The sequence below is a fragment of the Schistocerca americana genome, chromosome 1 (genome assembly GCF_021461395.2).
Source record: "Schistocerca americana isolate TAMUIC-IGC-003095 chromosome 1, iqSchAmer2.1, whole genome shotgun sequence".
NCBI lineage: Eukaryota > Metazoa > Arthropoda > Insecta > Orthoptera > Acrididae > Schistocerca > Schistocerca americana.
The window spans coordinates 1,030,917,602-1,030,941,119 of NC_060119.1; positions in this window are offsets into that span (position 1 = coordinate 1,030,917,602).

The following is a 23,518-nucleotide window of genomic DNA, read 5'->3' on the forward strand; positions in this document are numbered from 1 at the left end:
CATCCCTATTAAATCCCCAAACAACCTTCCTTACCCTCTGGCTCCTACCCTTGTGACCGCCCCCGGTGTAAAACCTGTCCCATGCACCCTCGCACCACCACCTACTCCAATCCCGTAACCCGGAAGGTGTACACGATCAAAGGCAGAACCACGTGTGAAAGCAACCACGTGATTTACCAACTGACCTGCCTACACTGTGACGCATTCTATGTGGGAATGACCAGCAACAAACTGTCCATTTGCATGAATGGTCACAGGCAGACAGTGTTTGTCGGTAATGAGGATCACCCTGTGGCTAAACATGCCTTGGTGCACGGCCAGCACATCTTGGCACAGTGTTACACCGTCCGGGTTATCTGGATACTTCCCACTAACACCAACCTATCCAAACTCCGGAGATGGGAACTTGCCCTTCAATATATCCTCTGTTCCCATTATCCACCAGGCCTCAATCTCCGCTAATTTCAAGTTGCCGCCACTCATACCTCACCTGTCATTCAACAACATCTTTGCCTCTGCACTTCTGCCTCGACTGACATCTCTGCCCAAACTCTTTGCCTTTGAATATGTCTGCTTGTGTCTGTATATGTGTGGATGGATATGTGTGTGTGAGCGAGTGTATACCCGTCCTTTTTTTCCCCCCTAAGGTGAGTCTTTCCGGTCCCGGGATTGGAATGACTCCTTACCCTCTCCCTTAAAACCCACATCCTTTCGTCTTTCCCTCTCCTTCCCTCATTCCTGATGAAGCAACTGTTGGTTGCGAAAGCTTGAATTTTGTGTGTATGTTTGTGTTTGTTTGTGTGTCTATCGACCTGCCAGTGTTTTCTTTTGGTAAGTCACATCATCTTTGTTTTTAGATATATTTTTCCCACGTGGAATGTTTCCCTCTATTATATTCATATCTTTTTAAAATCAGTACCACACTGGGTGGTCACAGTGGTTGTAGATTATGATAAGCATGAAAGAAACTTTCAAAACTGATCCAAGCTTTGTGTTATAAGTTTATTCTGCTCTGAGAAAAATTATTTTAGAGAAATAACAACATTTTTACTTGTTATTGCAAAATTCTGTAAATTTCAGGTTTCTATTACCTCTAAATATGTTCTTATAACCTATTAAAATTTCATTAATGCCAGGCAAACCATTTCAAGATACATAGTTTTAAAGTGAGCAGTTCCTAGAAAGATTCACAAATCTTGGATAGTCTTCTGTCCTGTGCGGTGGTGAGTGGTGCTGAGGAACTTAAAAATTTTCTGCTGTGTTCTCCGTTTGTAAAATCTGATACATCATCTCTGTATGAGAAAGTCATGATGTTTCAGATGATATATGTTTGTATCATGTGTAATTTGTAAATTAGGAGACCAAATCGCATATGTTTGCCGGTCCTTACAGTTTGCTGTTCCATGCAGCAGCGATTGTTGTTGGGAACTGCAAGTATTTTGCTACACTGTTCACCTTTTGAAATACTTGTTACATACATTGTGTAGAAGAATCAATGTCCTTTCAGATTACTCTGAGGTGGCATGTTTGTATCATGTGTAATTTGTAAATTAGGAAAAAAAATTGCATATGTTTGCCACTTCACACTGTTTGCTGTTTCATGTGGCAGCGAGTGTTGTTGGGAACTGCACATGTTTTGCTGCATTGTTTGGCTTTTGAAATACTTGGTACATACATTTTGTAAAACAATGAATATCCTTTCAGATTACGCTGAGGTCACAAAGGTCATGGGATACCTCCTAATATCATGTCAGACCTCCTTTTGCCTGTTATGCTTCAGTAACAAGTCAATGAAAGTTCCCTGTAGAAATATTGAGCCATCCTGTCTCTATAACCATCCATAATTCTGAAGGTATTGGCAGTGCAGGATTTTGTGCATGAACTGGCCCCTTTATTATGTCTCATAAATGTTGGATGGGATTCATGTCAGGTGATCTGGGTGGCCAAATCATTCACTTGAATTATCTAGAATGTTCTTCAGACCAGTCACTAACAATTGTGGCACAATGACATGGTGCACTGACATCCATAAAAATTCCAATGTTGTTTGGGAACATTAAGTCCATGAATGGCTGCAAATGGTCTCCAAGTAGCCAAACATAACTAGGACCCAGTCTACCCATGTAAACAAAGTCCACACCATTATGGAGCTACCACCAGTTTGTACAGTAACTTGTTGACATCTTGGGTCCATGGCTTCGTGGGATCTGTGCCACACTCAAACCCTACACATGTTGAGGGATAGTCAACCATCAGCTCGTAAGCACAAGCCCTACCATCCACTCTTACCAACTGAAATTGGGACTCATCTGACCAGGCCACAGTTTTCCAGTAGGGTGCAATCAATGTGGACGTAAGTGCAGGAAAGGTGCTAGAAGTGATACTGTATTGTTAGCAAAGACAGTCACATCTGTTTCTAACCTCCCCCTCACTTATCGACCTTAATGACCGTGAAAAATTAAACCGCGTGTACCGAATGGAAATTTGGGAAAAGCAATTGTCACTGAAGTTAATCTGTCGGTAAAAAGGGAGGAAAGGGTTACATCTAAATGAGAGGAAAAATGCAAATGAAACTGGTGGAAATTAATTTTGAAAAGGGGTAAAGTTAATCAAGAAAGTAAACGTGTGGTCATTACGTTAACAATTAATTGGCATTAATTAGATATTTGAGATTTGGGGAAAATTACGGTTGCCAGTCCTATGGACAACTAGTATAATAACTGAAAAAGAAAGGTTATTACACATGTAATTAGCACTAAAAGCGTGGCAACTGAAGGTTGACACGTGTTGTGTGAAAACTGAATGTTTGTCAGAAGTAATAAATTTAGCTATACTCTGACTTAATCCAACAAAAGAATTAATAAAATCGGAAAATTGAAAGTTAATTTAGTGACTGAAATTAATAGTGAATTTTGTTTCTGAAACACTACGAAATTCAATAAAATAAGGTTAGTCTTGGGCTACCTCAACAATCATTTCAAAAGCTGCTTGAATCTACGCAATTTAGAAATAAGAGATTTAACTTTGAACTTGAATTAGATGATTCTGAACAATTAACAATAGAAAAATTTAGTATGTACCAAGCTGAGCTGCAGTCACAGGTAAGCTAAAATATGCTAACAAAACTCGCACTCTTAATTTGTGCTTGTGTGATCTAAATATTGTAGCCAGCTATGAATACCTTAACTGAACTTTGAAATTAAAGCAGTGAAATGGAATGATATTACTTTAATGCTGGCGTCTGAATTTCAATGACACTCGGGTTCATTTCGGAAAAGGAATGGACCCTGCTTGGTAATGCAATTGGGACAGTGAGCAACAAAGGTTCATGCTAAGTTGCTGTAATTTTGTGATGCAACAATTTTAAAAGCTGAGGTCTGCCATACAGTTCTAAAACTTTACGTGCTTCCAGTCTTCCTTGATGGTTGATTGAAGGTTTGAAGCCGTCGATCGAGGAGGTGGCGACAGTCACTCATTGTCGGCCGTCGCTGTTTGCAGAAGCTGGATGTTGGCGCGCCTTCTTCTCGACACGGTCACCAGGCGAAACGGGCTCTTTATGTGTGCCAGCTAATGGTTCCCATCCGCGACACCGTGTCAGAAACTATCATAGCAAGTCGAGCGCAATTACATGCTGCCAAACCCCGAAAGCGTGGCAACTCGCGGGAGCGTCACACAACACACCTGCTCCACTGCACTACTCCAGCCAGACTCTGCTCTGCCCGCGCTCCATGGGGCAGAGTTAACACTACCAAAGATCTTAAACACTTTGGTTCTCCACACGACCTATTGATGTAATCGTTCGATAGCATAGTTTTCCCTAGGCCAGACCCAGGATAAAAATACAAATAATCTTTACACAACAAACCAATTATACATCGACATAAATGCATATATATACAAATAGTAAAACAATTACAATATACAAAGAGACAGAAACGTCATATCTTCAGGTAACAAAATAAGGAAAAAAATTTATAGTACAATAGATGGAAATAGGAGGATATGCATTTCCGGCGTTACATGTTATCTGCTGCCATAGCCTGTTAATGCCAGATTTTGCCACACTGTCCTAACAGGTACGTTCATTGTATGTCCCACATTGATTTCTGCAGTTATTTCACGTAGTGTTGCTTGTTTGTTAGCACTGACAACTCTATGCAAATGCCACTGCTGACGATCATTAAGTGAAGGCTGTCACTGACTGCCTGGTTGGTTGGTCAATTTGGGGGAGGGGACCAAACAGCAAGGGAAGGATGGGGAAGGAAGTTGGTCATGTCCTTTCAAAGGAACCATCCAAGCAATTGCCTGAAGCAATTTGGAGCAGGTTTGAACCGTCGTTCTCCCAAACGTAAACCCAGTGTGCTAACCACTGTGCCAGCTCGCTCAGTGACTGCCTGGTCCATGTAGAGAGGTAATGCCTGAAATATGGTATTTTCAGCACTCTCTTGATGCTGTAGATCATGGAATATTAAATTCCATAATTATTTCCAAAACTGCCATACCATGTTCGAAGCCTGTTAATTCTCATTGTGAGGCTATAATCATGTCAGAAATCTTGTCACATGAATCACCTGAGTGAAAATAACAGCTCTACCAATGTGGTGCCCTTTTATATGTTGAGTATGCCATACTACTGCCATCTGCATATGTGCATTTCACTACCCCATGACTTTTGTCACTTCAGTGTATACATGTTTCTATCATGAGTACATTACAGATTAGGAAATCAAATTGTATTTGTTTGCCAGTGTGTGCCAATTGCTGTTCCACATGGTAGTTAGTGTTGCTGAGTGAAACTGCACAGAGTTTGTGAACTGTTCTCCTCTTGAAACATCTACTAATTACGTTCTGTAGAACAGTTCACACCCTTTCAGTTTATATATGTTTGAATTCTGTGTACTCAATACACTAGGGAATCAAATTGCATTTGTTTGCCAGTGTGTGTGTTTGCTGTTCCGCACAGCAATGAGTGTTGCTGGAGAGAATCAGCCCAGATTTTGCTGCACTGTTTGCCTTTTGAAACATCTAATACTTACTTCCTGGAGAGAAATTCATCTCCTTTCAGGTTATTTATGTTTGTATCATGTGTACTTTGTAGATTAGGAAATCAAACTACATTTACTTGACTGTGTGTGCCGCCTCCTTCTCAGCATGGCAGTGAGTGTTGCTAAGAAACTGCACATATCTGCTGCACTGTTCTCCATTTGTAACAATTGATATATCAGTTCATTAAGATAACTCATACCCTTCAGATTACATAAGGTGAATCATCCAAAACTTGCACCAAAAAATATTGTGGAAGTGGAAAATGCTATTGATGTGCGATTCCACAGAACTGGTTGGTAGTTAGGGACTCATATTTTTTGCTGATAAGTAGATTGTAACAATACTTAAGAAGTGCATTTTTTGTGCAAATACATACTTTTTAAATGGAACATGCCTACTGACATCAACAAACAGAAAGTAGGGTAAATTAAAATGTCAGTGGTAGTTTGTTGCAGGATTCTAGTTCGAGTTGTTAATGAGATATCATATTTGAAAAGCTTTCACACTGGCACTTGTTTGTGCCATTCAGTTTACATCATTGCAATGTACAATGTTGTTATGTTTGCTTAAGTGTGCTTGTGTGCTCCTGGAGTGCATTCTGTCTCGCTAGTCAGTGTGTTACATTCCAAACAGTAGACCATGTGTGGACAAAGGGATTTCCCAATGGAGAAAAAGCTGACATGCTCATGATGTATGGAGAGTTAGGGAGAATGCAGTTCATTCTTGAATGTTACATGCAGCATAATATCTCAATAGACATTAACCATTTCAGCAATTATTTATTAACTTCTTGAACCAGTTACGTAAAAGTGGTAGTGGGACACTTGGACAACATAACAGAAGGAAAAAGTGACAACAGAAGAGGGGCAAGTTAGTGATCTTGCTGCTGCAGCAGTTGATCCACATATTATCTCTCGCTCAATTGCATGAGGAATTGGTATGTGTCAGACAAGTGTCCTATTGTATTGTATTGTATTTATTTATCCTGTGGATCACATATTGTACAAAGTACACATGATATAGGACAAGTCATTTTTCTTAACAAATATGTAATTTGGAGAAAAAAAATAGGCAATGGACTGCCATTTAAAAAATGTACACAAAATTGTTCATTGATGAATATAGTAACTTCACATACAGAGAATACAAACAATTTACATGGGGAACTAAGAAACATAATGTAGTGCTACTTTAAATTTACACAAATAATCACTGAGATTACAGAATAGTGAAAATGTCAACTGGAAACACAACAGAAGGACAATGTCATTTAAAAACTACATTAAACATTAAATTAACATTGAGATTTCACAGTCCGCAGCTCGTGGTCGTGCGGTAGCGTTCTCGCTTCCCACGCCCGGGTTCCCGGGTTCGATTCCCGGCGGGGTCAGGGATTTTCCCTGCCTCGTGATGACTGGGTGTTGTGTGATGTCCTTAGGTTAGGTAGGTTTAAGTAGTTCTAAGTTCTAGGGGACTGATGAGCATAGATGTTAAGTCCCATAGTGCTCAGAGCCATTTGAACCATTTTGATTTTGAGATTTCACAGACAATTAAGTTTTAATACTAATAGAATGTGTACTTGTACATTCAAAAAGCGAGTTAAAAAATTTTGGGAAGTGAAACTGAAACATAGTTGTGTATAGTAGAAATTAGGTTATTATTTTGCCTACAGAATGTTTTACTCTAATCACAGTATTTTACAAAGGAACTTTATAATTTTTCATTTCCAGGAATTCTTGTACTGAATAGAAACAGTAGTTTATTTTTAAATATTGGATCTGGAGCAGTTTTTATTTGTTCTGGAATTTTATTGTGTAATACGACACCCAGATGAGTTATATATTTTTGGTATGATGATGTCCTTGAAAAAATTTGATGGATATTAGATTGCCCTCTGGTATAATGAGCGTGTATATCATTGTTTTGGATTAATTTGCCTGTTCTTGAGAGGTATTCCCTGGTGAATAGGATTGTTTCTTGAATGAATAGGGATGGGATGGTTAGAACATTAAGTTTTATAAATTGACATTTACAGGATTCCAGCTTTTTGAGGCCACAGATTATCCTCAGTGCTCTTTTTTGTAGTTTAAATATATTTGTGCTGTGAGTTGAATTTCCCCAAAAGATGATTCCATAGTGGAGCAATGAGTGGAACTGCGCATGGTATGCTTGCATTAGTGTGGATTTACTTGTAGTAGATTTTAGTATTCTTAGTCCATAGCACAATGATGAGAGTTTCTTTGATAAGTTGTTTATATGTGTGTCCCATTTTAAATTTTGTTGGACCCATAGACCCAAAAATTTTGTTACATTTACATTTTCAATTTTATCATTATTTAACTTTACTTGGATAGTTTTTTGATTGGATGTGGGAATTAGATGGAAGTTGATACATACAGTTTTCCCACTATTAACAATTAGGCCATTTTTGTTAAACCACTCAGAAAGTTTTTTCATAGAGTTATCAGATATTGTCTGAAGGGATTCAGGGCTAGATCCAGTCAACACTATGTTTGTATCATCAGCAAACAGGATAGTTTTTTGTGGGCTCATACGTTCAACAAGATCATCTATGTAAATGAGGTTAGATTAGATTAGATTAGATTAATACTAGTTCCATGGATCATGAATACGATATTTCGTAATGATGTGGAACGAGTCGAATTTTCCAATACATGACATAATTAGGTTAATTTAACAACATACTTAAGTTAATAAAACAATTTTTTTGTGTTTTTTTCTTTTTTTTTATTTTTTTTATTATTTTTTTAATATTTTTTTTTCTTTTTTTCTTAATTTATATCTAAAAATTCCTCTATGGAGTAGAAGGAGTTGTCATTCAGAAATTCTTTTAATTTCTTCTTAAATACTTGTTGGTTATCTGTCAGACTTTTGATACTATTTGGTAAGTGACCAAAGACTTTAGTGCCAGTATAATTCACCCCTTTCTGTGCCAAAGTTAGATTTAATCTTGAATAGTGAAGATCGTCCTTTCTCCTAGTATTGTAGTTATGCACACTGCTATTACTTTTGAATTGGGTTTGGTTGTTAATAACAAATTTCATAAGAGAGTATATATACTGAGAAGCTACTGTGAATATCCCTAGATCCTTAAATAAGTGTCTGCAGGATGACCTTGGGTGGACTCCAGCTATTATTCTGATTACACGCTTTTGTGCAATAAATACTTTATTCCTCAGTGATGAATTACCCCAAAATATGATGCCATATGAAAGCAATGAGTGAAAATAGGCGTAGTAAGCTAATTTACTAAGATGTTTATCACCAAAATTTGCAATTACCCTTATTGCATAAGTAGCTGAACTCAAACGTTTCAGCAGATCATCAATGTGTTTCTTCCAATTTAATCTCTCATCAATGGACATACCTAAAAATTTGGAATATTCTACCTTAGCTATATGCTTCTGATTAAGGTCTATATTTATTAATGGCGTCATACCATTCACTGTACGGAACTGTATGTACTGTGTCTTATCAAAATTCAGTGAGAGTCCGTTTACAAGGAACCACTTAGTAATTTTCTGAAAGACAGTATTGACAATTTCATCAGTTAATTCTTGTTTCTCAGGTGTGATTACTATACTTGTATCATCAGCGAAGAGAACTAACTTTGCCTCTTCATGAATATAGAATGGCAAGTCATTAATATATAATAAGAACAACAAAGGACCCAAGACTGTCCCTTGTGGAACCCCATTCTTGATAGTTCCCCAGTTTGAGGAATGTGCTGATCTTTGCATGTTACGAGAACTACTTATTTCAACTTTCTGCACTCTTCCAGATAGGTACGAATTAAACCATTTGTGCACTGTCTCACTCATGCCACAATACTTGAGCTTGTCTAGCAGAATTTCATGATTTACACAATCAAAAGCCTTTGAGAGATCACAAAAAATCCCAATGGGTGGTGTTCGGTTATTCAGATCATTCAAAATTTGACTGGTGAAAGCATATATGGCATTTTCTGTTGAAAAACCTTTCTGGAAACCAAACTGACATTTTGTTAGTACTTCATTTTTACAGATATGTGAAGCTACTCTTGAATACATTACTTTCTCAAAAATTTTAGATAAAGCTGTTAGAAGGGAGATTGGACGGTAATTGTTGACATCAGATCTATCCCCCTTTTTATGCAAAGGTATAACAATAGCATATTTCAGTCTATCAGGGAAAATGCCCTGTTCCAGAGAGCTGTTACACAGGTGGCTGAGAATCTTACTTATCTGTTGAGAACAAGCTTTTAGTATTTTGCTGGAATTGCCATCAATTCCATGTGAGTTTTTGCTTTTAAGCAAGTTTATTATTTTCCTAATTTCAGAGGGAGAAGTGGGTGAGATTTCAATTGTATCAAATTGAATAGGTATGGCCTCTTCCATTAACAGCCTAGCATCTTCTAATGAACACCTGGCCCTAGAACAGAACCCTGGGGAACACCATATCTTATTGTTCTTTCCTCCGAGAGGAAAACTGTGTTATTTATTTTATTCTGTACATTAATATCGTATTGAAGTGATACCTTCTGTCTGCGGTTTTGTAGGTAAGAGCATAGCCAGTTGTGAGCCACACCTCTTATTCCTCTTCTTTCCAATTTAGCAAGCAGTATTTTATGATCTAGTACGTCAAAGGCTTTAGAGAGATCTAAGAAGATACCTGCAGCTATATTATGTTGGTCAATTGATTTCAGTATGTGGTCCAACAGTTCAAAAATTGCTGTCTGGGTGGATAAAGATTTACTAAAACCATGTTGTTGAATGCTGATTGGTGTGTGGTTTTTTATGAAATTTATAAGCCTGTCATAAAAAAGTTTTTCCAGGATTTTTGAAAAGATGCTTAATATGGATAATGGTCTATAATTGGATACTAAATCAGGGGAACCTTTCTTTAGTAATGGTGAGACTAGCTATTTTGAGAGCATCTGGAAAAATGCCAGTTTTTAATGATTGGTTGTAGATGGTTGATAATGGCTTTACTATATGGGGAGCACACACCTTTAATATGAGGTCAGGTACTTCATCATAGCCACTAGAGATTTTATTGGGTAACAATTTTATTATGTTCCTAATTTCATCAGGGTTTGTTTCATAAACAAACATTGTAGCATTAGTGCTGTTTGACGTATTGGTGGAATTGAAGAACGATACCTTGCAGTTTGCCTGAATGAGATCTTCTGCTAGTGAGGTGAAATATTCATTGAACTTGTTTAAACTGTGTATGGATCTGTGACCTTAGAGTCATTAAGTGTTAGAGAAATGTTTTCCTTTTTAGGTGTTGAACTACAAGTTTCTTTTTTAATAACTTTCCACATAGCTTTCATTTTGTTTGAAGAGTTTCTTATGAAATTGTCATTCCATAAAAGTTTTGCCTGTCTAATCACTCTAAGATAAGTTTTTTTGTAGGCTTTACAATAGTCAGAAAATTCTTCAGTGACTATGTATTTTTTGGAGCAATATTGGAGAAATCTGTTTCTCTCACTAGAAATTTTGATTCTTTTTGTTACCCACGACTTTCTATTTTGATTGCTTGAAGTTTTTGTTTCAAAAGGAAATGCTGTATGAAAGTAATAAGGGAAGGTGTTATGGAAGCTTAAGAACATATTATCAACAGTTGTTTGCATGTAAACACTGTCCCAATTTTCCTTAGCTAATGTTGTTCTCCATCGATATAGGTTCCATCTCTGTCAGATCTCTTTCCTTCAAGAGCTGCAAGGAAAGAATTATGAGAATTGTGTTAACTTATGTATGTGGGCATTAATACAGGACGTTCCAGATGCATCATGTATCTTGTTTAGTGATGAAGCCACATTTACAAATCATGGCCAGATAAACTACCATGGAGTGTACACGTATGTTGAGGGATAGTCAACCATCAGCTCGTAAGCACATCTTCAATAGACAAAATACTGAAGGCACAGAAGTATCGCAGCCTCCTAATGGACCATCTTCCACAGATGCTAGAAGATGTACCTCTGCAGACTATGAGAAACTTGTGGTATCAACGTGATAGCTGTCCAGCTCATAGAACATAAAGTACTACAACACATCTTCATGAATTGATTCCAAATCACTGGATTGTATGTAGATGACCTGTACCTTGGCCAGCGTGTTCCCTGGATTTGATGACTGTAAACATTTTTTTTGTGGGAAATGCTGAAAGATAAAAGGACATATCAACTATACCCAATGATATGCAACAATGTATTACTCCAGCATGCTCACATCTCCACTGAAATTCTAGCATTTGTGCAGCAGTTGTTCCATACCGGACTGGAAGTATGTATTGTTGCTGCCAGTGGTTATTTTGAACACAACCTGTGATGCTCAGTTGTCTCATTACGGGTCACAATCCAGGTAGCTAATTAATCCATTTGTGCTGTTGTTTAGTGTGTGGTACAACAGGTACTGTACAAGTAACAGTGTGAGAACTTTACAAAATATATATTGTAAATGACTCGCACTAGAATCCTGTAACAAACTCCACTGACATTCATATATACCCCACTCTGAGTCTGTTAACATCAACAGGCATTGTTTACTAAGTATCATTGGCTAACAGTATGAGCCCCTGACAAACAATCCATTCTGTGAAAACCATATCATTATCACTTTCCATTTCCACAGTATTTGTGGTGCAAGTTTTTAAGTGATTTGCCCAGTTTGTGTCATTTGTCTTGTGCAGGTTAAGGAATCGAAATGTATCTATTAGACTGACTCATAAGCAGAAAGGAACCAGTTGCGGGTGAAAGCAGTAGTACTTTCCAATATTATGAAGAAGAGCAGATAATGACAGTGTTGGCAGGAATGTTAAAACATGGACGACAGCTATTCGTTTTTGTATTGTGCATGTTTACCTGCTCCTATGCCCGGGTGTATATGAATGCCCTTAGCTGTCCATTCTTTCGACCTGCCAGGCATATGTGAATGCCTGTAGCCATCTGGCTGTCCTACCTGTTTGTTGTACATGTACATCTGTTTCCATCTGGGCACTCTACCTGCATGGGATACTGTATGCCCATAGCTATAACCATAATTTGTACTATGACTTGATCTAATGTCATTTAGTGTTAGCATAGAACACCAGTAGGCAAAGTGTTGTAGATGCAGAACAATGAACTCTGAAAGTACAGAATGAAAATGCTCCCTGTTGATGAGCAGGTCCCTTTAGTCATATTCAGCCAGTGGTACATGTTTTTAATGCAACTTACTTATCTAGAAACCACTACGTTTAGTAATAATACAAGATACAGAATTACTTCCTATTCACAGATGTGGTAAAAACCATAAATCTGAGCCTCAGACTGGAGCATGACACCCACATGGTAAACCCATGTGAATAGCTGTCTCTGTATTTGGTGCAGAAGCATGTGGTCGGCAGTTTCCTCACTCATTATCACACAGATATGCATTTGCCGAGTGTGGGGTAACAGGCCGGTGGCCCTGCCATATAACTGAATAAACGTGGACTCTTTGCCATCTCACCACAATGTAACAGCACTAGTGGGCCTGGCATGTGTTGGAATTTATTTAGAATTATTTTTAACTGTTGATTTTCCATGTTTTCTTTCTAGACAATGTATACTATATTCCTGAAATTCACCAACTATTATCACAGCAACTGAGTATGATTATGTATAACAAAAATTAAAGTGATAATTGAATACTGAACGTTATTTAAAGTAATCAATTTAGCTGTGGAACTGAAAGTTTGCATGATTGAATAGCTGAAGAAATGAGGCTCGCATTCAGTTTTCCACTCAAATCATACTGACAATAAGACATATTTTTGATTAAAAATGAACAAAAAATATTTATGTTGACAGTGGTGACAACTTATTAAAGTTGTCAACTTTGTTTATAATTAACAAAAAAACTTAAACCCAGCAACACAGGAGGCTCTCATGAGTAAATTAAGCAAATAAACTAATAGGACTCATTAGAGTTGATAACTGCACTGATCAGAAAGAGGAAGAAAGTGCAAAGTGTACTGGTAAGGAAAAGTGTGAAGTTAAAGCTTTATTGATGCTATCTTCCTTTTCTTTTCCTTTGGTGACTTTTGTTTATTCCCAGATATGTTGTGAGCTATGTATCTTCAGTCACAGTACATCTTAAAATCTTATTTTTTGTTCTACTATAGCACAAATCATTCACTTGATGGTATTTTCAGTCAGCATCTTTTCATTCACAACAAAGCAAGAAAAATTATGGTTCACTATCCTGTTAATCAGTTATACCAGGCCTATAGCTGAGATGCAGTTAAATTGTGGTACATCGTGAGTTAAATTGTGGTATGTCATGAATACAGCAGAGGGAATGATAGTGTAGACACATGAGAAGAAATAACTTTTTTTTCCAATTTTGCTTGATCCTGGTGTGTGCAGTGTATCTGTGTACGTGATGTGTGGAAAAAAAACTGACGAAGTGATTGCTTTTCTGCCAGATGTATGTTTACAATCATTAGGCCATCAGCAAGAACAATGAACATTCCTAACATTAATGGCAGCTACTTTTCAGTTTAGTACATGAATTCATGTATATATGATCAACCCTTCACTGTATTCCTTATTTCTGGAAGTTCTGCATGATTCACAGACAGAGTAAATAAGTGAGAATCAAACTAAACATGGGGATGTTAAAGATGACTTACGTAAAGTCTGGTTTGTGGCTACTTCTATTTCCTGTCTTACATAAATAATCTGTAAATGAACTACTTACTGTACCTACACAAAGTAACACCACTCTGGATAAGCACATACCGTGGCTGGGAAGTAAAACTGGAGAGCTCGTGTATGATATAGTGGTTAAAACCTTCAAAATGTGTTGTCGCTAATTAATTTTCTTCACTATTATACTATTGTACATCTACTGAGTCCCTCTTGACCTATTTACTGAGTCACCTGAGTTTCACATTGCATAAATAGAAGTATGTGTATGCATATAGAAGTATGTGTATGCATATTGTATTGCATACTTCTAAATGAAGTATGTCTAAAGAAATAAATATGTGTAACATTTAGTCAAATTACATGTTTTATATCAAGTTATCATGAACATGATCTATAAAACAAGCAGCCTAACTTATAAAAATATCATTCTTAATGTCACAGTCCACAAAATTGTCGAGAACTGGATTTCTGTCTGGTGTGGGCGAAAATAGACAACGAACCATGGTGGCCAGGTGAGTACGGATTATCATATGTTGCACTGATGTCAGTCTTAAGAGGACAGAAGTATTTCATTAGGTGAAAGATACTAACACTATGTTTTTGTTTCATTTTAGGAATTGTTATCCCTGGTCAGGTTTGCAGAAATACAGAATCTGGGTATGTCTGGATATTTTGGAACTCTGAAAGAAACGTTTCTCAGGTAATTTAATTTTGTTAAAATCAACATACTGTACTAGATATGCAGATGTAAACAGCCATCTGATTAGTAATGTTTATACTCTGGTTACAGGTGGAAGCATCACAAGCCATTGATTTTTGGGAAAATTTTGTGCGTTTTCATGATCCTAGTTTGCTAGATGAAGGGTACCTTGAAGATAACATTACCAACATTAAAGTAAGTGTAACAAATGTATTTATTTTAATCTATAGAGCAAACAGTGGCCCACATTTTGTTCCAATTGAAAGAAAGTTATTCAGAGACACTTAACATTACTGGACATTAGTTGGTAGACGGTTAAAACATACAGGATATTTTAAAACAAATATCTGGATTTTAAGGCTTTGCAGAATTTATTGCACTCATCTTACAATTGAAAATAATACATGAAATGAAAGAGCAACTCACAGTTTTTCTTGCAAGTGTTCAGTGTTGAGTATATAACATTAGGTATATGGTATCGGTAGATTCAGTAAAACTTTGTAGTCCATATTCACAATCTATTCAAACTGTTCACACAATATTTCAACTTACAATGTCTGTAGACACCCTATAGGTTCTGTAGACAAGAAATATAATATGGATTTTACAGCTCATCGAAAATTATCTTTTATATAGGCTTACAACCAAATTTGCAACTACACGATTATCAAGAAAACATAAATTTTAAACCAGACAAAATACATATTACTTGTAAACAATCCTCTGAGCACCAGCATCATAGAAATATCTATGTTAATTTCAATAACAAACCAAAAGGTGAATGTTACAAATTGTGTAATAATGTTAAGTTATTCATTAAATTACCTTTTGGAACTTTATGTCTCATGCAAAAACTTGAAAGACAGAGACACTGAAAATGCTTCCTGGTGCCACTTCGGCAACTTGCGCGTCGATGGGGATGAAATGATGATGATTAGGACAACACAACACCCAGTCCCGGAGCGGAGAAAATCTCCGACCCAGCCGGGAATCGAACCCGGGCCCTTTGGACTGACAGTCTGTCGCGCTGACCACTCAGCTACCGGGGGCGGACATTTGACAATCAGAGTGGAAAACACACCCAAATCAAATTAAGTATACTTTTGTCAACTCAATATAAACATTATATTACCAATAGTTACTATAAATGTTGTTCTGAACCTGTATGTTAACATTTTTCGATTCTATGTGGTGGTATTAACCTGTTGTAAGACTATGTACACAAAAACCAGAATAACAACTCCTGCCAAAACCTGGAGGTTACTAAAAGACATGAACTACCTGTGAAATGTATATGACTCTTTAGTTCTCATAATCAAAGTCTCTGTCACATTTTATTTGACTATGTAATGAAACCTTTTCATTACTAGTATTAACTTTAATTGAATATTACATGACTCTAATAAAATACACAATGATTAGAAGACAATATAACTTTTACTTTGTTTCCTTCATTGTACACACTCTCATAGTCATCACAGACAAAATACTATCAACTTTTTTCCCTTGTCACCAGTCTGTAAACCATACAGCAAATGTTACATTTTACCGGCTATCCCAACAGCTCCCCTTACGGCTATCCCAACAGCTCCCCTAAAAAAAAAAAACAGTGTTTGTTTTCTATTACTTTAAGTTTACCTTTCTTATTACTCATACAGTATTTAAATGTTTTAGGAGTTAAGATGACCACTTACCAAATAGAACTGCTGAGAATCAAAAGGCACACACACACACACACACACACACACACACACACACACAGCTATATCGAGCTGGGTGGCACACAAATGCTGACACTGAAGTTTAGTAGGTGAAATGAGGTGGTGTTTGTGTCAGTGGGGTTGGTAGAAAGATAAAGAAGCAGCAAGCAGGGGGAGGAGTTCATAACAAGTAGTTAACAATCTGGAGGGAGGGAGGGAAGCAGGAATGCTGGAGTGAGGGGTAGCAGGTGCACATGTTAGTTATGTAACACATGTGCACTGGAGGTGACAAGATGTGGCTCTGGGTGAAGATGACATGGAGGAGTGGATTGTGAGGGTGACAGGACATGAAGGGGGAACTGTTGGGCAGAGAGTTTGGGGACAGTAGGTTATTGTAGATTCAGGACAGAAGGATTATGGGAGTGAAGGATTTGCTGCAAAGATAACTCCCATCTATGTAGTTCAGAAAAGCTGGTGCTAGAGGGAAGGGTTCAGATGGCATGGGTTGTGAAGCAGCCTTTGAACTTGGGTGCAGTTTGGAGGTGACCAATCACACCCTCCTCATGGATAGCTAGTTGGTGGTGTTAATGCAAAATATTGTGCAGAATTTGCAGAAGAGCTGGTATGTGTCCATCTCTGATGGGATGGAATAAGCCTATGACAGCACAGGAGGGTGTGTGAATCAGGCGGTTCTTGCACCTGATTTTTCATAGGGATATGACCCATGTGGCAAGCCAATGGGGGTGAGAATGGCACAGGGACGGACCAGGATTTTGTGTAGGTATGGAATACCACTTTAGGAAGAATGGAAATGATCATGGGTAGGATGTTACTTATTTTCAAGCATGATAAGAGATAATCAAAGCCTTCTGTTGCCCCAGTTTGAGGTGATAGTGGGTGATGGGAGATGCTCCTTTGCAGCTGATTTGTGGGGGTGATGGGAGGCTTAGGAAATCTGCTTGTGGATTAGGTTTGGAGGGTGGTGTCTGTCTGTGAAGGCACTTTGTGAGACCTTGATCATACTGGGAAAGGGAATTTTTGTCACTGCAGATACACCATTCACATGTGGCCAAGCTATATGGTAGCAGTTTTTTGTGTGGAGGTACTGTTGATGGTTAGTGGGTTTAATATGAACAGAGGTATGGATGAAGCCATCAGAGAGGTAGAGGTCAGCATCCAGGATGGTCGCACATTGAGTTGAGGAGCATAAGGTGAAGCAGATGGGAGAGAATGTAGGGTCTGTGGAGGAATGAGGGTAGAGTGTCTTGGCTCAGGGTGCATATTATGGAAATATCATCAATGAACCTTAACCAGACTAGGTGTTTGAGGTTTTGGGAGGTTAAAAGGTTCCTTCTAGATTATGCTTAAACAGGTTGGCATTGGAGGGTGTCATGTGAATGCTGATGGCTGTGCTGTGATTTTATGTACATACCTTCCCCTCAAAGGAGAAGTTGTTGCATGTGGAGGTATAAACAGTACACTGTATAGGGAATGAGGTAGTGGGTTTGATGTTTGAAGGACATTGGGAGAGTTAGTATTTAGCAATGGCAAGTCCATGGGCATGAGCAGTGTTGATGACTGAGTTGTGATCCAGATGATATTGGGGTGGAGATGGTCAAGAGTCAGTGAAAGAAGTAGATTTTGTCTTTGACATGAGAGACTAGGTTGTGAGCAATTGGTTGGAGGTGTTGCTTGACAAGAGCAGTGGGGAAACAATAACCAGCTACAATGGGACATCCATGATTATTGGGTGTGTGGCTTTTGGGAAGTATGTAGACGATCAGTTTGCTGTCACCCTAACACATCAAATAATTGTTTCCATATGGACTGACAAAGGCCTTTACAGACAGGCATACCCACCAAACTAAATCCACAAACAGATTTCCCATGCCCTATCCTCACATTCACCTAACCCTCTAACCATCCTCAAAAATCAGCTGCAAAGGAGCACTTCTCATTGCCCATTATTGCCTCAGACTGGAGCAACTGAGCCATATCCTTCATCAAAGTTTTGATTATCTCTCATCATGTCTGTGAATAAGGAACACCCTACCCATGAACATTCCCACCCTCCTAAAGTGGTATTCCATTATCCACACAAACTACACAACATCCTAGTCCATTCCTATACCACTCTCATACCCAACCCCTTGCCACAGGGGTCACATCCGTGTGGAAAAACCACATGTGAGACCCACCAGATTCACCCACATTCCAGTCCTGTTACAGGTTTATCCCATCCAATCAGAGCCACCTGTGAAAGCAGCCATGTCATATACCAGCTTTTCTGCAAATTCTGCGCAATGTTTTATGTGATGAAGAACAGAGCTGTGCATGCGGTAGCAAAACGTGCTGATGATAGTAACATGGTGTAGTTCAGTGGCTGCTTCAAAATGCTATCTGAATCCTAATTTCCAGCACCAGTTTTTGTGACCTTTGTAGATGAAACAATTTTGCAGCACACCTTTTGTTCCTGTAATCCTCCTGGCCTCAATCTCCACTAACCCATTGTTTCCACATTCTCCACCCACAGTTTCCCCTTCCTCAGACCTGTCACTCTCTCCCTGTGCACACCTCCATGTCATCTTCACCATGTGCCACACCTCACTACCAATGGCTACCTGTATCTGCCCCAACCCCAGCAACTTCTTTCCACCTCTGTCTTCCTCTTCACACCCCACCCAATACAGACCCCAACCCAATCTTCTGCCGAACTGTGATGTATATGCACAGGTGTGTGTGTGTGTGTGTGTGTGTGTGTGTGTGTGTGTGTGTGTGTAGCTCATCAAAGAATTTCTTCCAAAAGTAGCAAAGTTTTTATTCTTTTTGTGTGCCTATCGATGATTCCACCCTTCTGCTATTTGGTGAATGGCTTCCTTTATGGCTAAATTATTTACATTCTGCCAGAACTTTCTTTACTGTAATATTAAAATGTTTTTGTGCTTAAGTTACAAGACATGAAGAAACACAGTTATATCACAAACTGAAAATGATTAACACTTAATACTTTTATAAATCGGAAGTTACGATAATTGTTTTGTAATACATTTTTTAATTTCTCAAAGAAACGTTACCTATACTGCTCACTAACACAGTAGACTATCACATCTATAAGTTTGCTTCTTATAACTAACTATCCTGATTTGGATATCATCTTGATTGTCCGCATAAAGAATGGTCTTCATTTCTCTTCTGGTAACCTCTTGTAGTAGGGTGTTAATGTATTTTATTTTTTAGGTACATTCTGCTGTTGAATTGTATTCTCCTTCAGTTGATGAAGAAGCTATAACAGTTCACTTCTTGGAGCACCAACTAATGTGCAAGCACTGTAAAGAATTATACATCCACTTTTACTCTTCTTGTCTCTTTAAGTCTTGCTCACAATCAGTGTCATAATACACATTTGGATGAATGGCATCACATTCATCTTCATTCTGCTTAAAGATCTGTATTCTGTTTGATACTGAAGATCAGTATCATCAGATAATTATTGTCAAATTTAGTTTCTCTATTTTCCCATTGAGTTTTGGACTACAAGGAATACTGTAGTCTAGTGCAAATGCTTTTCCTTCGAACTAACTCTTAAACTCACAGCTAGTATACTCACAACCTTAATTAGATCTTATTTTTTACACTTTCAGACTGAACTGATTTTCGGTTTCCTGTACATATTCTATTATGAATCTCCCACTGCCATGACTGTCAATCATTGTAGTTATCTATTTGTAGTTTAGAGTACTAATTATTCCAAACAGGACCACAGTGGTGACACCATGACAAGATCACAAGTACTCAAAAATAACAGAGATTATTCTACTTTAGTGCCTTGATTTAAATACATGATTTTGAGGCAAGCTTGACTGCCTCCATAGCAGAGTGGTTAGCTTAGATGGCTGCCATGTGGAGGACCTGGGTTCAATTCTTGGTACTGCCAGAGATTTTTTCTAGGTGGGAAGACTTGAAACAGGGATCACTCAGCCTCATGATGCCAAATGAGGAGATACTTGAGTGAGGAATAGTGACTCAATGTTCCGCAAAGCCAACAACAGTCATAAGAGTGATGTGTCAAAATGACACCATTGGCAAAGGATGACATGATGGTCAGAGGAGCTTAACTTGTGTCAAACCTACCATTAAATGAGACCATCACAGAAATACTGCATGTGGCTGTAAAAATACCACCACCTTGTCAGAAAAATGTGAAAATACCATTTTTACAATTGGGATCTCAGTTCATTACTGCAAATATAAGCTATGACATTTTGGGATGACTAGATAGCGAAGTTCCTGACCTAATTTTGGATTTCATATTTTTAGAGCTCTTTTCATTTGCACTGTGATACATTTTTATTTTTAATATTCACTTTATTTGAATATTATATGACTAACAAAACACGTGCTTTTTAGGCCATATCAGTTGGCAGATTGTATTCACTACATAGAAGAGGCATTGGGTGGCAGCCACTCACATTGAAACAAGACTGTTAGATATTATCAGATATCAAATTAAGTCATACCTTTCTGTGGAAGCATTTCTTTGCCACTTAGTATACTGACGACAGCCAGCCAAAGGTGCACTTAACATCTTGTCTCAAACAGTTCTAGCTTTCCTCCAATCATGAGATGCCATCCTTTCCACCCAGCCTTCCAAGAAATGCTCACCACAGCCTGGTTTCATTTTCCTTCACCACATACGTTTCCAGCGAGTGCAAATTGCACTGCAGAACAACCAGCTTATCAGTGCCCTCAAAACCAATCCTGGCTGTTTCATTCTTCTTATACACAATGGCTCCTCTACTGTGGACATGAACCAGCTATGTGGCTGAGGGTCTCTGTCAGCATCCTGACACCACTTTTTAGAAACATTACCATAATGATCCCAGCACAGAAGTCTAAGATTTGCTCCAGCCCTTAGTCACTTAAGGCAAAAATCAAGATGCATGTTTTAATTGTGCCTTTCTGCAACTAAATGTGTCATCTTTATGGTAAGTAGCACTCTTATCTTTTCCTTACATTATTGATAATTCTTTTGAAAAATGTGTGACTGATTTTCTTCTCCAGTCTGAGCTTGTGGTCCATCTTTAATGGCATCATCACTGAGAGGATGTTAAACCCTAACCTTCCTTTTTTCTCTTATCTAGGCAGATGATAGATGTGTGTGCATAATCAGTAAATGAAAAATGTATATTTTTCAAAGTAGCACTTTAAAAAGGCTATGGAGCAATCACTGTAATGAAGGATATAATGTTGGGCAGCATGCTCAGCAACAGGGTGGCCCACTTGTTTCTTGGCCACAGTTTGTTGGTGGCCATTCATGTGGACAGACAGCTTGTTGGTTGTCATGCCCCCACAGAATGCAGCACAGTGGTTACAGCTTAGCTTGTAGATCACATGACTGGTTTCACAGGTGGCCCTACCTTTGATGGGATAAGTGATGTTTGTGACCGGACTTGAGTAGATGGTAGGTGGTAGTGGGAGGATGTATGTGACAGGTCTGGCATCTAGATCTATTACAGAATATGAGCCATGAGGCAAGGGATTGGCAGCAGGGGTTGTGTAAGGATGGATGATGGGTGAGTATATTGTGTGGATTCGGTGGGTGGCAGAATACCACTGCAGAAGAGGTGGGGAGGATAGTGGGTAGGACATTTCTCATTTCAGGCCATGACATGAGGTATTCAAAACCCTGACAGAGAATGTAATTCAGTTGCTCCAGTCCTGGGTGGCACTGAGTCATGAGGGGAATACTTCTCTGTGGCTAGACAGTGGGACTTTGGGAGATCTTGTTTTGCACTATGTTGGGAGGATAATTACAGTCTGTGAAGGTCTCAGTGAGACCTTTGTTATATTTTGAGAGGGAATGCTCATCACTACAGATGCTACACGTTTCCTGTGCCTTATCATTCTAGTCACCCACCAACTCCCAAGGCTCTACTGCCTGGCCACAGAGGAGCATTCCCCTAATGACTCAGTACCCCAGGACGGGTGCAATTGAATTACATTCTCCATCAGGGTTTTGACAACTTCTCATTGTGTCCTGAAATGAGAAATGTCCTATCCACTGTTCTTCCAACCCCTCCCACAGTGGCATTCTGTCGTCCACCAAACCTACACAATATACTCATCCATCCTTACACAACCTATGCTCCCAATCCCTTGCCTCATGACTCATATTACTGTAATAGACATAGATGCAAGGCCTGTCATGTACATCCACCCACCACCACCTACTCCAGTAAGATCACAAACATCACCTATCCCATCAAAGGCAGGGCTCTCTGTGAAATCAGTCATGTGGTCTACAAGTCAAGCTGCAACCACTGTTCAGCATTCTCCATAGGTATTACAATCAACAAGGTGTCTGTCTGCAAGAATGACCACTGACAAACTGTGGCTAAGAAACAGCTGGAGCACCCTGTTGCTGAGCATGCCACCTAACACAAAATTCTTCATTTCATGGCTGCTTCACAACCTGTGCCATCTGGATCCTTCCCACCAACACCACATTTTCTGAATTGCACAGGCGGGAACTCTCCCTGCAATATATCCTATGTTCTTGTAACCCTCCTGGCCTCAACCTTTGTTAGTCATTGTCCTTACCCATCTAGTGCCTTGGATATTACCATTCCAGTGCTACTCAGTCCTCTATTCCACCAATGCACTCAGTCTTTTCCCTTCTCTATTTTTCAATTACCCCCTCCTTTCTTCCGCCCTCTGTCTAATCTCCTGACTGCAGCTATCTGCCCTACCCTCTCTCCACCATGTCCCTGCTCACTCCCACAAGCAGCACTTTACTGTCCCCCACCTCTTACCCTGCTATCCTTCCCCCTTCTCCACCCTAGCCTCCTCCTTACCTTCACCACCCAGTTGTCTCTCCCATTATGCACTGTTGCTTGCAGTCTGGCTTCGGCTGCCAGAGACTATGGTCGTGTGTGTGTGAGTTGCATTTGTGTGTGTGTGTGTGTGTGCGTGTGTGTTGTCTATTTTTGACAAAGACCATGTTGGCCAAAAGCTCATTTTCATACAGTCTTTTTGTTGTGCTTGTGTGCAACTCAGCATCTTTGCTATATGGTGAATAGCAACTATCCTTTTCATAATACTGTTACTCTATAGCAGTTTATAGATATTGCACTATACAAAAGCAGTTTATGATAGGGATTAACTTTCCTCAGAGGCATAGGCAGGATTTAATTTCAGAGAGGGTTGTTTCAACAACTGGGCACAGTAATAAAGTTGACCTGTATGTACAAATTTATGCTATTGTGGATCATTGGCTTATAAATTGTAACATTCATCATCAAGCAAAAATCATTCAGTAAAATTCTTTGTTCAATGGTATCTCCACAGAGGAGTGTTTTTGTATGATGGTAAATGTTGTTTGGAGATGGCGGT